Consider the following 16231-nt stretch of genomic DNA (forward strand, 5'->3'; position numbering starts at 1 on the left):
TTCTCCACACTGGAATGAAATTCAAATTCAATCTGATGGTCACGAAAACATTGATCACTCCCTATAACTGTGTGCAGTCCCTAATGACAGTGAACCTGAGTTTAAAAATTCCCTTCACCAATAGCCTATCCTAAGGAGGTGTAACAACTTAAAATCTTTGACTACCTGGAGTTGAAAGAAATATCAAGTAATAATTCAAGGCCCTGCAATAATTGTATTTTCAGTAACTATGGGCATGGTCTATAATCTCAATATTACTGATTTGACTGGAACTGTAAAACTTTTAGCATAATGATTTCCACCTAATAGAACTGTGCTTTTTAGTAAATACCCTTTCAAAAGTTATACAGGACACCGTGTGAATGTTTGAGCTTGATGCTACTGAGGCGGATAACTTTTTTCTTTTAGGAAGTAGAGTATTACATTAAACTACATACACAGAAACAGTCTACTCTATGTGGTCCTGTGGGGTTGGCATTATTTGTGTAATTCAATAATAACACCTAAATGTTCTCCATGCCTAATTAATCCCAGACATCATTAGACATGACGATGTAAGCCATGTGCCTCCATTAAAATCATGTGCTTTCATTTCAAAATAGCATAGAATGGCCACTGAACTACATTGGGAGAGTCTCAGTCTACCTTTTTTTTTTTTAAAAAAAAATATTTTTACTGCTTTCAGAAAGAAAGGGAGAGGGAGAGATAGATAGAAACATCAGTGATGAGAGAGAATCATTGATTGGCTGCCTCCTGCATGCCCCACACTTGCGATAGAGCCACAACTGGGGCACGTGCCCTGACCAGGAATCAAACCGGTAACCTCCTGGTTCATAGGTTGAACCATGAACCACTGAGCCATGCTGGCCAGGCTTCCTTTTGTTTATTGTGTCTAAAATCATGGGCCTGGGGAAGAGAGACACAGTCACAGAGTTACTGACAGAGAGACAGATAATAAATTACAAATAGATTTAAACAGGTCACTTTAAGAACTCCCAAACTGATATCACATATCTTATCCATAGTTCTTGTTTAAAAGCAACAAGACTCAACTTAGTAAGAGATGATCAAATTTGTATTGCTTGGGAAAAAAAAACTGATGTGCTAGACACATTTTCAAACTCAAGCTCCAATAAGTGTAAGTTTGCTCTTAAATTAGAAAATACGTGAAAACTCAAGGTCAGAAAGACATCAGATGGGATGTGATTGAATGAGAACCGCTACCCTATACCATTAGGCACACAACGGGTCTACGGATGGACACCCAGGAAGGTTTCTTGAGAGAGTGCTTCTCTGGGTATTTGGTGGGTCTACAAAATGCCCTTCCAGGGAGGGCAGCCCCAGCAGGAGGCCGCAGAGCCTCTGTGAACAAACGCCCTCAAGGCCACTGGGGTATGTAGGCTCTCCAACACGCGAAGAGGCTTTGAAGAAACAAAAGGAGTGTGAAATAAAATGATAGAATCCTTGGCCACCATATCCACACTCCTGATGTCAAAGACAGTTTTATCTCTAGGAACCAAAAATTTAAATAATCATTATCTGCGAGGTATATTTGCTTTTAGTTCTCAAAACTGTTGAAACACATTATCTTAACATGCGTCACTGCTTAAATATAGGCATTTCAGTATAAGAAATAGTTACCTTCAGGAAAGGGAACGAAAATAGTTTGATATATCTATCTATCTATATCTATATATGTAATTAAAATAATCTCTTTACTTCCAAATAAAAAGGATCACTGTGTGATATTTAGAAAAATAATATAAAATTATTATTCAAGAGTACTGACCCTAAAGACACAGGTATTTCATTTCCAAATGGGAAGAATCTCTAAATGAATAATAAACATCTAACTTATCCAGATATTTATTATACTTTCATTTTTTTTAAAAAAAGAATAGATTCATTTCTCTTTCCCTTTGCCAACTTCACTCCCACAGTCTCATCTGTTCTCCACATACATTTGGCGCCAAAGAGGAGCTACTCCCTCCAAGCTGGCAACCATTAACGTCAACCTTTTATTTCACACAGCTCTGAAAGTCACAGAGTGTTTAAGGAGTGTTGTTTTGCTCCTGGCAGAACTTCTGGGCTTGCACATAGTGCGATGTGCAAAAGCGTGTCAGTGCTGAACCCTGGGAAGGGAGAATCAAACTACCCTCCTGCCATGAGGCTGCCACATAAACCAACCTGTGGCAGGTTCTGGGATCCCAAAAGCTGTGGTCCAGGCCGTGTGACCTGGGCTAGCACTTAACCTCTCATGGTCTCATCTTCTTCCTCTGCAAGCTGATCTCATATATCCTTTCAGCTTAACCACATACCATTGTAAGACTTCCTACTATAGCATTTTCATCAAGCTTAACTCAAATCCTGAGTGCAGAGAAGATATATATGAAAATTCAACACACGGGGTTTAGGCTTACCTAAGGAAATGCTACTATTTTTATTGGCAAAACAGTAAATAATGCCATTCTAATTTACTTTACTTTGGGATTTTAAAACCAAAGAAAATGGGGTGATAAAAATGCGAATGTTATTAGGAAGAATTATAAAGAGTGTGTAATAAATGTCTATGTACTGCCCAGCCAGTATGGCTCAGTGGTTGAGTGTCAACCTATGTACCAGGAGGTCACGGTTCCATTCCCGGTCAGGGCACATGCCTGGATTGTGGGTTTGATCCCCAGTAGGAAGTGTGCAGGAGGCAGCTGATAGATGTTTCTCTCTTATCCATATTTCTATCTCTTTATCACTCTCCCTTCCTCTCTCTCTAAAAATTAATAAAAAAACATTAAAAAAATAAATGCATATATACATTCAACTCTCAATGGCCTATTTACACATAAAATAGTGGTCAATTCTATTCAGTAGCCTATTTTTGAGATATATCCCAAAGGCATTCTGTGGAAGAGACAAAAACCTCAATCCTGCACAAGGCCATCCTCATACTGAGATATGTCTGTTCCTCATGAATTAATGCATTGCAATTTGTAATGAATCCTTCATCCACGTTAGATTGTCTCATTATTATTACCATTTCAGCCAATCTTAATGTCAGCCTCATCCCCCCAAAAAGGCAATCCTGACATTAATAATATAGTAAAATTTAAAACCAAATATAAAAGTTTATTCTCTTTTAATTCTGTTGTTTCATGATTTATCACCTTATGGCCTTCTATAATCATAAGTTGTTAAAAACCCATCTCAAGATATACCTGATAATGATATTTGAAATTGTTGGAAAAAGTCTATGGAAAAACTGAAAGACTAGAAGTGAGGAAAGCATCCCCCTTCAAAGAGAAAAAGAAAAAAAGCTGGAATTGTTAAGCTAGAGAGTTGGTGCCGTTATACATATAGTACCTTTTGGGAAGGCAGATTTTTTTGAGGCATGTTATTGAAAGTTGGGTGCAAGAAATTAAAAGCTGGCAAACTAGTTGGGAGAAGCGCGAAGGTGCTACCCAGGTGTCAAAGCTTCTCTAAATCTGTGAGACATTTAAGAACAAGAACATTGCAAACACTTAAATTAAGTATTGACAGGAAGACTCTGATCATGAGGATGGTTTTCAACATTTCTCCCCAAATCGACAGATGCAGAAGGACTACACTTGTTCTGCACTTTTAGAGAATAAAAGTCCATGCCCTAACTGGTTTGGCTCAATGGATAGAGCGTTGGCCTGCAGACTCAAGGGTCCCAGGTTCGATTCCAGTCGAGGGCATGTACCTTGGGTTGCAGGCACATACCCAGTAGGGAGTATGCAGGAGGCAGCTGATAGATGTTTCTAACTCTCTATCCCTCTCCCTTCCTCTCTGTAAGAAATCAATAAAATATATTTTTTTAAAAAGTCCAGAGCCCAGCTCACTGGGGGCTGGGCCTGCTGCTGGAGGCACGCGGAGAGAATGCCAGCCAATGAAACAGATTCACCTCCACATGCTCCCAGTGCAGGGACCTTCCTTCAGCATCCTTGTGGGTCTGGGGCAACTGAAGGAGCCTGCTATGAGATCAGAACCAAATGAGATAAACCTTTATTAATACTGCCCCTGGACAGATGTCTCAACCTATATTCTTTACACAAGGAATACAATATGAATAAAAGCATCGATGGGTAGGTGGAAAGGATAGTTCAATAATGTTAACATGACAAACTAACATATCTATTAAAACTAAAGTCTGGGTACCAAGACCCTGGGTTAACTTCTACATTAAGTTGCACATGAAGGATATTAAAGCTTGGAAGAAGTTGCTTTGCCTTGTCCAGATGTGGTTTTTGCCACATAAATAATGTAACCTCATGTATAAAATCATTCCCATTAGTAATAACTAATCAGTGCTAACTTTGTATTTCTCTATACCATTTCTGCTTTAAGAAGTGTATTTTGGTTATTCTGCTTTTAAAATAGTCACTGTATACTTTACTAGAAATTAAGTATATTCATTATCCATTCAATAAATGTTCATTAAATATCTACTACATAGAAAACTCTCAGAAAGTGAAAGATGAGTTACATGTCCTCTGGATGCTCACATATTGATAATAAAAACACCTGACATACAGATTATTGAAATCAATATTAATAATTAATCTCATTATATTTTAAGTATATGTCTGAAAACTTTGAAAATCACAATGATGGTCCATGACCAAACGAAAGTATAGCAAATAGGTGAGAAGTGGTTAATAGACTCTTTTTAAGGGATCTTCGTGGCATTTTAGGATTACACTTCAATTTTAAGATTAAAAACACTGAGGCTTTTCCAATTGGATTGAAAGTCTATAATATATGGCTTATATTTTAATAATTATATCTAAAATATAAAGTATATCGTAAAAATATATTAAAATATATTGAATAAATAATTCAAAAATGAAAATATTTTGGGAAATGAAGCCAAGATGAGTTATGAATATACTATTTTGAGTGTATACTCACTATCTCACTCAATATGCTTTAAACTATCAACAGATAGTTTAAAAACGTATATGCCTGCCCGGCATGGCTCAATAGTCAACCTATGAACCAGGAGGTCATGGTTCAATTCCCTGTCAGGGTACATGACCGGGTTGTGGGCTTGAGCCCCAGTGTGGGGCATGCAAAAGGCAGCTGATCAGTAATTCTCTCTCATCATTGATGTTTCTCTCTCTCTTCCTCTCCCTTCCTCTTTCAAGGCAATAAAAAATATGTATTTTTTTAAAACTTGTATATTGGTGTCAAGCCGATTGAGTTTGAATCATATTTCCACCACTTAGTAGCTGTATAACTTAGGGCAAGTTGCTTAACTACTGTATCTCAATTTCTTGATTTCTAAAATAAATAAAAGTACTTATGTCACAGGATTATTCTGAGGATTAAATTAGTTAATGTATATAATGGGCTTAAAGCAGTACCAGGTATGTATTCTTTGAAATTGTTTGTTTGGCTTATGTTCCTAACACTCCTAAAGAAATTTATTTCCAGCCCTAGTTGGTTTGGCTCAGTAGATAGAGTGTCAGCCTGTGGACTGACGGGTCCCGTGTTCGATTCCGGTCTAGGGCACATGCCCAGGTTGCAGGTTCAATCCCCAGTAGGGGGCGTGCAGGAGGCAGCCAATCAATGATTCTCATCATTGATGTTTCTATCTCTCTCTCCCTCTCCCTTCCTCTCTGAAATCAATAAAAAAAGAAAGATATATATATTTCTATATTCCCAGTAAAAGAAGAATTTTGGCTTGATAGAAAAGTGCCCCATATCCCTAATATATGATTCATAACATTTTGTTATACTTTATGTGCTGAAATTCTAGGTGCCACATTATTTTTTAAATTAATTTTCACAATTCTATAAGGAAGATATTGTCATGTCCATTTTGTATAAGTAAAAAAATGAGACTAAAATGTTAAACAACTTGTTCAAATTCACATTGCTAGAAACTAAATTATTTCCATGGCTTTAAAGTTATAAGAATCTTCTTAGGAATTGTGTTAAATATCAATTCTTCATGTCCATGAAACTAGCTTAATGATCTTCTATGAGTCAGTGGTTAGCAGTTACTGTTTTACATTATGCATGATTCCTAGCTGCACTTTGTATAAGCTAATTGCATGGTGCCTCATTAATAATCTTCAGGCTGTAAAAAATTTTTTTTCAAGCTGTGAAAATTATAGCTTTGTAGTAAATTATTTCTCACATTTGCACAATTTGGAGTCTTAAAAGTCTACTTGAGATACCAAATATCAATATGAGACACCTAGTAGGTTTAAGGGTAATAGAGCTGAGCATAGTCTAGTTAGTAACATAAAAATACTGAAAAACAAGCAATACTTTTAATATTTTTATGACTATAGGTATTTTTATACCTGTGGACATTATTATAGCTTACAACAGATAAAAATAGCCTATGTAAATGTTTCCAATCATAAGCAGAATTCATGATGAGATCCAAGATGTCTTTAGGCTAAATTTCACTCTATTTGGCAACTATTACACAAGAACAAATGAAAAATGGATTCTCTTGGTGCTCAGCTGGTCAGCAGACACAGTAGAGCCTCATCAGAGAACTTCTCCGTGAGGCATCAATGTACACTCTGGGGTTCAAAACAGTCTATCCGGGTCTTCATGTCTGACGGGTCAACTCCCCTCATTGGAACCTCTGGATGCACCCACTTAAGGAAGCTAAATGGCAATGTAGAGTCTTGGCTCCCTAATGGAGGATTCTCCACTTAAGAAATATCTCAGTCTATGTTTAGTTAGCATGCTCCTCAGCTTATACTGAATTGTTCACAGGTAGACTGGACCAAAACAAATCAGAGCACTTTCACCTGCCAGGAGACGTTCAAGGTCAAACTGAGAAGTCAAAACGAAGCTTCAGTAAAAAGTGCTGGGTGAAAACAGTGCAGAGGTGGAAACAAGGACGTTGTTTTTTAATTTTGTTTTTTCAATTACAGCTTACATTCAATATTTTTGTATTAGTTTCAGGTATGCAGCATAGTGGTTAAACATCGTATATTTCACAAAGTGTCCCCTCAATATTTCAAGTACCCACTGGCTCCATACACAGTCATTACAATATTATTGGCTATATTCCCTATGCTGTGACTATTTCATGACTAAAATGATAGTTCTTTTGACTCAATGGGTCTGAAACTAAAGAGTTCAAATATTATTTATGCCAGACACACAATATTTTTCCACAATACGGTGAGCATGATGAGGAAAAGGAGCAGAAACCTCAGTTCATATACTATGGGCTTAACAGAGAGGCAATTAATACATTGACTGAAAGAATTGGCTCTAGAGTCAGAGTGCTTAAATTTAAATCCAACCTTTGCTACTCATCTATGGTGTGATCTTGGCCAAGTAGCTCCTAGCTCCACTTCTCTGTGCATCAGTTTCCTTATCTGTAAAACGGGAATAATAATACCTCATGGGGCTGTTGTGAAGAAAAAATAAGTTAACACTTATAAATCACTTAAACCAACACCTGACAAAGAGTTTAGTGTTCTTTTATACTTATTTTATGTACTAAGTATATTGATTTGGGGAAATAGGGGAAATTTAAGAAATAGTTAAATATCTGTGACAAGTCTTGTGCCTGTTTAATTTGTTCTATCCAGACATCAACAGAAGGATCAATGCAGCATAGTATAAAGGTGTTATAAATTTGACTACTTTGAGCAATCTTTTCAATTCTTATCAACTTAATAGATTGGCCTGTAGGGGGACAACCTCACCACTATTAGCGCAATGAAAAGATTTTAATGGCAACCCAATGTTAGTTGAATAAAATCTTACCTAGCATAAGATATACGTATTGGTTAAAAAAATAATTTATTGTTTATATTACTCTAAATTTTCTACCTATAGTTTTTACTACAAGATCTAAACATCTGCTTGTAGGGCATCTGGGATGTAGTTTGAAAAGGTTCTGGACACTGAATTCCTAATAATGCCATTTACCTGCCTTGGTTTCTAAATTGGTAATTTCTGAGCTAGATACAATATTTTAGAATATGCAAATTTTTCTTACACCATATGCTGCAACAAAGCCTTAAATTTAAACACTGTAATCTTAACTACTTCTTTAAACCTTTAAACATGTCTCATTTGTCAATTACAACCAAACAAAATTAAACACAAAGCAATTATCTCTCATGATTACAAAGACCAAGACCTTTTCCTCAGTAGTTCCTATGTCATGCTAGTATGCTAGTTGCATATATTATTATTATTATTATTATTATTATTAATCCTCACCTGAGCATATATTTGAGAGAGAGGAAGGAAGGGGGTAGGAAGAGAGAAAGAGAGAGGGAGAGGGAGAGAGAGAAGGAGAGAAAGAGGGAGGGAGAGAGAGAGGGAGAAAAAGAGAGCGAGAGAGAGACATCAATATGAGAGAGAAACAGGGATTGACTGGCTCTTGTATGTGCCCCAATCACGATGGGACCTACAACCTAGGAATGTGCCCGGACCAGGAATCAAACCCACGACCTTTTGGTATCTGGGATGATTCTCCAACCAACTAAGCCACACTGGCCAGAGCTAGTTGCATATATATATTTTAATGACCTGAGAATTCACTAAACTTAGGTTTGGTTCAAACTTTGTCATTAAATGATTAGATTACCTTACTGGAAATACATCCCTTCCCTGGCCAGTTTCTTCATTTATAAAAGAAACTGGCAGGGCACCTTCTAGCTCTGATACTTCACATACTCAAAATAGAAGAAACTTGAAACAGACTTGTCTCGTGTTACTCACCTTTTAAAATCTGTACCCTCCTTTCTTGGTGTTGAAAACAAACTCATGGTGTTCTTTCATATTGAGAAATTTAAATAAGCTATAAATATATTAAAGAAATGACACAATGGTGCTCCATCCCCTAAGAACAAAGTTAGAGTCTTTCAACAATTACATATACTCCCATGTGTACTCTTTGATGGGGCTCTTCTCCATTACTTTCGAGAATCACAAAACTGTCCCTCACTCACACTAAAGTGGATTATCCCTAATTCAAATCTGCAGGAAGGAAAAGCTAAATTACAAACTCAAATGGAGTTTCTGTTTCCCCTTGGCTTATGCAGAACCAAACGCCTTAACTTATTGCTCTGTGTTCTAAAGCTTTTGAGACTGTGCACCCCCAGATAAGGCAATAGCGTGAACATATATTTCCATGTTGTGCTGTTACAGGCTGATCCAAGTTCCAGCTCCTAATCATCAAGACTCTGAGATCTTTTTAATGTGACTAAATGAGACTGGTTCCCATCCTTCACAGTGCTGCAGAAAGCATCCTGCGGTGCTCCATCCCCTAAGAACAAAGTTAGAGTCTTTCAACAATTACATATACTCCCATGTGTACTCTTTGATGGGGCTCTTCTCCATTACTTTCGAGAATCACAAAACTGTCCCTAACTCATACTAAAGTGGATAATCCCCAATTCAAATCTGCAGGAAGGAAAAGCTAAACTACAAACACAAATGGAATATTTGCTTCCCCTTGGCTTATGCAGAACCAAATGCCCTAACTTACTGCTCTGTGTTCTAAATCTTTTGAGACTGTGCACCCCCAGATAAGGCAACAGCGTGAACATATATTTCCATGTTGTGCTGTTACAGGCTGATCCAAGTTCCAGCTCCTAATCATCAAGACTCTGAGATCTTTTTAATGTGACTAAATGAGACTGGTTCCCATCCTTCACAGTGCTGCAGAAAGCATCCTGCCTACTATAGTCACTCAATCAATACTCTGCAATTGTTGATAAGGGCACACATATAAGATACACAGACCAACTTCCTTTTTGGCCAAAATCACACTATCCAACAACATATGGAAGGAAGTTTAGTGGTTTTGCACTAGACTTGTTTTAACTGCACTAAAATAAATGCAATGATTCAGCCAGTTGATAGCAAAATCTCAAGAATGAGAAATAATGCTCTATCTTCATTTATTACACATGTAATTCTAAATGTGGACTATAAATAAAATGGATAATTTTTAAAGCCCCCTCTCACTTAATTACTGTGACTAGACTAAACATATGCAACGAAACAAAATTATCTTGTAGTTTTCCTGTCTTAAAAGCAAAGATTTGGGGGGAAGGAGAAAGGGCAGGGAGTGAAACTGGTGATAAAAAGGAAGGGTTCAGCAGTGGGACTGGTGCTGATAGAGTCCACGTTCCAATAAGACTCAACAAACAGCTCTGATCAGAATCTAAGTGATGGGAAACAGCCTGTAGCTTCCAGATTAGCTGCTTCACACTATTTCTGAGTTAAGCCAGCACAAGTAACATCATGAATGCATAATTATAATTATGCATTAGAGTATGCATAATGATCTTAAAATCGGTAAACAAAGAAAAGGCCTCAGAATTCCTCAGCTAGTTTAGGTATTACTGTTACAGAAGACAAAGTATGACTAAGATTGTTAAGGGGTTGACTCTTACTGAAACTTTCATGAAATCTGCGAACTTGAGGAAATAACTAATGAACCAGCATCGCTTTCAAAGTCTCTTTTAGGAAATTCCACATGAATCAGTCCAATCAAAGAAATGCAATAGAGTATTTCAAAACATATGAAGCAAACACTCAGGAATGTTCAGATTTAAAGTAGCCAGCCCTAGAGACAGAAATAATAATAAGGTACCTTGAACTTCTTATATAGTCTAATAAAAGAATGCATGGTCCTGGAATTGTTTATAATATGTGACTGGCTAATAAAAAAAGGTCAAAGAACTAAAATATATGTTGGAGATAATTACTGGCACGTGGGGAAATTTATTTCAAACTACTATATTCCAAACATCTAACCACAAGTAGGCTTAATCTGAATGTGTCCGGTTGTGATATTTGCTTTCAATTTTCCAAAAGGAAGATGGAACTCCAGCTGAAGGGTGATACGCCTTCAGCCTTGAAAAGCAGTTATGTCATGTATTAGCCTATGTTTCAGGCAAAATAATTTGATATTCTTTTCTCACGGTACTATTTTTACTGCTCTGCTCTGGAATTTAGCCACGATCTCTGCATTCCTCTTACCAGAGCCTTAAACTGAAGAACCAAATCTTAACAAGGGTGTCAGTCAACCTAGGTCCTGTGGGGACCTACCATAGACCATACACAGGATCAGAGGCCCAGGATGCTCTGAACATGGGTTATTCTTCTCAATGACCCAAGATCTCAACAGCTACCTGGGAACTCCTTTCATCTTTTATATTCTTGCCCTTCCTTTTCACCTAAATTCAGAGAAACCATTCAAGAGGCTCTTTCAAAGTTGTTTTTCCTTTTTTCCCCCCTTAGCATCATCCTTTTTATTTTCTTCACCTAATGTTTTGTATCCTTAACTAAAATTCATCTCACTGGAGATGGAGATGAAGAGCAATTCTGATAAGTGGGTGATAATTTAACTTTCACCCAGGAATTTAGAAGAAGGTGAGGGAAATGATCCTTTTTAAATTTTCTATTATTTCCTCAGGAAAATGAACACTGTTTTCTCTATTTCAGATTTTTGGAACATTTGTCTTTCTGACTATATACTGGTCACATGCTAAAATGTTAGACACACACAGACAATTTAAGGATCTAGTGACCCCGTAGAGAGAGATCACAGGAGGCAGGAGAGTTCACAGATTTTTTAATAAAGAGCCAAGTCTTGATATATTGTTTGACATTTGAAAAATTCCTCCATACTCCAACCAAGTATATTTATAACTTGTATTCTGTCAACGTTCTTGTTTTACTTTTTAGTGTTGGTTGGAATGATGTTATTATGTTGGAAATGTTAGGTGACTGTGCTGAAGACATCCTTTCATCAAACTGGGGAAAAATTAGAGTGAAATGATTACATACAAGGAGGCTTAGTTATATGTGGACTCTAACAGTCCATCTGAAAATGCACCATTTGGAATTCAAATACATGTTTCATCTTCAGTGTTTCTCAAAGCAGAGGCTGCAGACCTCTTGGGGTCTTCAATATTTATAGGCAATTTAAAAAAATTGACATTTTCGTTTTGATCCTAACACAACAAACATGAAAACAAATACATGCTTACCTTGCGAGTTGGCAAATTGTGTCTTTAGTAGTAAAATTTTGCATTTGAAATACAGTAAATGGAAAATTTATTTCTTTAACTTAGTGTTTTTCACGTGGTAACCCATAAATCCCTGGAAAACCTTGAACCGACTGAACTGTATTTTTTCTTCTTCAAAAAAGAGTCTATATCTTATACTGAGCAAAGAACTGGCAAGGACCCAATATTGCAAACAGTCAAGTTTCAAGGTTAGATTACAAAAAGGTTATTTAGCTCTTAATCTAGCTACATATTAGGTATAAATGCCTGTGTCCAGGAATAAGAATCATTTTTTTAGAGGAAGGACAGAAAGGGAGGCAGGGTATTTCCTTATCTTTCTCTGGCCACAGGAAAAATTTTATTATGATTTGTCTTCTTTGTCTGCCTCTCCCTTCTCTGTCCCTGTCTCCCAGATTCCAAAATCACTCTCCCCTAATCCTTGGAGCCTTTGAGCTGCAACAACTCCCCTACAACAGGCCTTCATTTGAGGTATAGGTGCCCTATCTCACCAATTACTCCATCCTCCAAAATGGCAATTCTTCTCTCTTTTATCATGAAACAAGCACTTCCATTAATTCAGCGGAGCAGCTCTCAGAAGGAAAGCCATCTGACAGAATTAACCGATATTATGATATGAACAGCCACCACGCCGCCGATATCCCTGTCATTACTGAGCTCTTCCTGTTTCTAAAAACTTTTTCCCCACCCTTTCCTCAAATTTGAGCAGACACAGTCTTTACATTTCCCAAGTTCTTGTTAGTTTGTTCTCCAGTGGCTCTCTTGGCTAAATATTTGATACTTGCACCATTGGCTCAGGTGGAGCTTTGGGCATTGTTAACATAATAAGCAGAAGTAAGTCAGAAGCTGTCTGTAAATAATGTGAAATTCAGTGGCTACCAAAGCCTGACAGATGGACTTTGGAGACGTTTGGAGCAGGCTCACCGGTTACTGAGTTACTACCGTGGAACTGGAGTGAACTATGCTCCTAAGAATCGTGTTGTTTCGTAGAGTAATTCCTGAAGGTGCTGACCGCTGTGGCTCTCCCAGCATCGGGGCCTCAGTACATAGCGCTTGTCACTAATTGGCAGCAGCTGCTTCAGACAGACCTCGTCTTGGCAATGGGACTGGCTGCTTTTCTCTGCCCTCAGGAAATCTCTCTCCAGGTGAGGTTTGAGGCTGTGCATCAAGTTTGTTTTCCTGCTCTTCGGCCAATGGGTAACTTGGAGACCTCAACACGTTAGTGTCATTTGTCCACTCCTTCAGACATTGTGAAAATAAGCACTTTTCAAACTTGAGGTTTTCCGCCCCAATTCTGATTTAAGTGTCACATAGTACTTGATCCACGAGATAGACAAATGCATCTCAGAGAGCATCCTGCAATTTGGCATACAGATGAGGTTGATGTCCAATTCCTCATAGCATCGTTCACTGTTGTTACTTGCTGTATCCAGATTCACTCTTAAAAATGGGGAATACAGCCCAGCTGGAGTGGCTCAGTAGTTGAGCATCAATCCATGAACCATGAGGTCCCAGTTAGATTCCCCGACAGGGCACATGCCCAGGTTGCGGGCTCCATCCCCAGTGTGGGGCGTGCAGGAGGCAGCCGATCAATGATTCTCTCTCATCATTGATGTTTCTCTCTCTCCCTCTCCCTTCCTCTCTGAAATCAACAAAATATGTATTTTTTTAAATGGGGAATATAGACTCATTTTCACTAAAAGTTTAAGAAAAAGATGCTGACTTTCATTATTTTAACTTTTCAAGGAACCCTGTCGCCACTAGAAAGTTCTGGTATCATTAATTTCCCAGCACCCTAGACCACCAGTGACATCACTCTTCATGTTTTGTCCTTCTTTACAATATTATAAAAATGGATCTTCTTCTGTTTTTAATCACAAGCCTTATCCAGCAATCAAGGCAGGTATAGAATAAGCTAAGCTACTCTGTAAATCTAAACATTCCCTACAAATGGAAAAGATACAGCCGGGGCTCTCTGATTGTTACTAAGGCGACTATCTAAAATGAAAATCTGATTAACCCTTTGGCTGCCTGGGACTACCCATGTACCACGTTAGTGGACTTCTTGCACTTATCTCTCCCTTTCCCCCCTCAAGAAATTCATAATTGCATTGCTCCAGAGTAGTTATGCTCTGGTTACCCTATCTGAGAGGACTGTGATGGGTGGTGGTCCCATCTGGACAGCTGAGTGGGGTGGCTGCCTCATCACGAGGAACAGACATTAAAAGAGAGGGCACACCATCTCCTGCTTATTTAGGGCATCAGTTTGATGAAATCCTTGACACAAAAGGAACCCCATTCAATACATAGCAGAGTATCACTGTATTTTCTTTTCACTCAGGAAATGATTTGACAGTAAAAGCTGCATGTTTCACAAACATATTCTCCTCAACTATTTTTGAATGACATTAGCAACTGTTAACATTTGCTAGGAGGAATAATATTTCAAAGCATTATGCAGAATTTTAGCCAAGAACAAATATCCATCAGGCACACTCTATTCTCTTTGTACAGTTAAACAAAAAAGGGAGGTCAACGGCAGAGGGGGAAGGGGGAGGAGCACATATTTCCATGTAATTTTGACAACGGGAGGCTGTGCACTAGAAATTCATTAATAGATTTTGAAAAACTAATTCCTGCAAAAAAATTACATTACAATGGACCTTTCAAAGGGCATTATTAGCATTCAAGGTTCTTTATATAAACGCCCACTGCCTCCACACAACTCTCCCTCTACACCGTTCTAGAAAGATATCTTATAGGTTTCACCTACCCTCTTCATTGGAGGCAAAATGGCCCATTTGTTGCTCCCTACATACACCTGGTTTGATTTCTCCTTCATCTTCTGGTTAGGCCATTCCTTCCATCCTGAATTCCCTGCCTGCTCCTCTCTACCAATGCATACCCATCACTTCCTTTTGACCTTGGTCAGCTCTCTTTGCCCTGAGGAAGCATTTCCCAATTAACCCACTTCCCTCCGTTCATCATCCTATGTCCCCTCAGAATATAATTGTACTAAGCCATTTTATACTTGTTGATATGTTGCTTGTAATTGCTTTTTTAAAATTGTGTTCCTGCCATTGCATTTGCTTCTATCTCATTTATATACCTTTTTTTCCCCATGTGCCTCTGCTTTTCTCTTTCAAAGAGTATTCTGATTCTTGGCATTTTTGGCATTGCAACACAGCATCAGTGTACTCCACACTGGATAACTCATCAATAAGTACTTTCTGACTAATTAAAAATAGTTAATATTCATAAAACATGTTAGCGCTCTACAGTTTTAGTTCTTCATACTGAATTTTGCAGAGCAACAACACCTCTAGCAAACGGCTCTCAAACCTCCAGCACATAGACAATCTCCTATAGCCCAGTCATTCTTTAAACATATTTCTATTTAGATATTCTTATTTCCTTTTTCTTACTATCATGTGAAATTCAACATATGTAAATGAATTTGAACTTCTGTAAAACCCAACTTTCCAGTCACAATTACTTATTTTTATTAAAGTTAACAACTAAAAAAAAACTTTTATATTTATCTAGCATTTCTAACCTCTAGATATATTAAACTTTTTATCTATGATATTGTACAGAAATAACTAAAACAATGCTTGATACATTAATGGTTAAACTTTGGTTGGGTGTTCAGAGAAATTGTGCATTGTATCTTCCCTAGGGGGATTAGTAATTGAAGTCAACAGGATCAAAAGCGTAAAAGAACATATAACATGCAACAAAAATCAATAACATTTCATTTTAAGGCTATTTATTTCTAAGATACTAACTACACACAACTAAAAAGTGTTAAAAATTACTTTAGAGGTTGAGATCTAAAGCAGTAAAGCCAGCTACAAGTTCAGATGGGTAAAGAGGAGTGAACATGGAGGCTGCTTAAATGGTAAAAGCTTTGAGGAGTTGCGTGAAGTCTGAGGTACCAATTACCCGGTAGAAAGTGCTCAGCTTGGTGAGGGTTGATAAGAGAGGCCATCTGGTGCCAAATAAGTAACTTTGACAAATGCATTTAAGTCTTTCGAGTTATAGTTCCTGCCTCTGTGTACCAGTTCTCAAAGGTCACTTTCTCTTGTGGTATATTATGAATCTAAACATACCTCGTTAATCAGAGAATGCAAGATATGAATGGATGAGGATGAAAGGGAGAGTTACTTTTCTGAGACATCAGG

General features: G+C 37.7%; 1 protein-coding gene across 2 annotated transcripts in view; it reads right to left on the reverse strand.

Moving 5' to 3' along the window:
- Positions 1-16231, reverse strand: part of ZFPM2 (zinc finger protein, FOG family member 2) — a 312267-nt gene that overhangs the window by 148658 nt on the left and 147378 nt on the right. Inside the window, exon 1 of one of the 2 annotated variants that reach the window (XM_014536529.1) lies at positions 7293-7367. The exons of the other annotated variant lie outside the window; for it this stretch is intronic. The gene's annotated coding sequence lies outside the window, so the exon portion shown is untranslated. Of the gene's footprint in view, positions 1-7292; positions 7368-16231 lie in introns of those variants that run through there. 2 annotated transcript variants of the gene reach the window in all.

Source organism: Myotis brandtii, unplaced genomic scaffold, assembly GCF_000412655.1.
Source record: "Myotis brandtii unplaced genomic scaffold, ASM41265v1 scaffold1643, whole genome shotgun sequence".
In the NCBI taxonomy this organism is placed as follows: Eukaryota; Metazoa; Chordata; class Mammalia; order Chiroptera; family Vespertilionidae; genus Myotis; species Myotis brandtii.